This window comes from Fulmarus glacialis, unplaced genomic scaffold (genome assembly GCF_000690835.1).
Source record: "Fulmarus glacialis isolate BGI_N327 unplaced genomic scaffold, ASM69083v1 scaffold27149, whole genome shotgun sequence".
NCBI lineage: Eukaryota > Metazoa > Chordata > Aves > Procellariiformes > Procellariidae > Fulmarus > Fulmarus glacialis.
In genome coordinates this window covers 1-629 of record NW_009232993.1, presented here as the reverse complement: position 1 = coordinate 629, position 629 = coordinate 1, and positions in this window count along the sequence as shown.

The following is a 629-nucleotide window of genomic DNA, read 5'->3' as shown; positions in this document are numbered from 1 at the left end:
TGTATATTTGAATTTCCACAAGACTCTTTCTAACTGTGAATAAACTCAGCTATACCAAAAAAAAAAAACCATGAAAGTCTGTGATTAATAGCTAAAATTGAATATTGGCTGTTACACTTAACATTTGCTGTTTCTGCAACTTGACAGATGTACTTGGCAAAGAACACATCTATGAGAGTTTACTGGAAACAGCTAAAGTATATAGCTTCTCATATAAAGTAAGTATTTAGCAAATAGTTCGTATCTATGACAGAAGTAAGGTGTTCTCTGATAGCAACCACTCCGAATTTAAATTAAAACACCTGCACCAGACGATCAGCAGGCACCAGGCACACCTCACCACATCCCACCGACCACCCAGGCCAATGCCCCGCTCCTCTCTGCCGCCAACGGCAGGCGCCTATGAAAGAGCACCCCAGAAGAGAAGCACAGATGATGTTCACCACGCCTAAACACTCCCTAACGGTGTTAATCGGGGTTCACACCTCCCCAGACAGATGCTGTCTCTATGCACTACAGCATTTATACTCAATGCCGGTCGCCGCCAGCTTTCAGCACCCCCAACATCCCACGGCGTGGCGTTCCACAGCGCGCCCCTCAGAGGGGGCAGACCCCTCGCCGGCAACCGG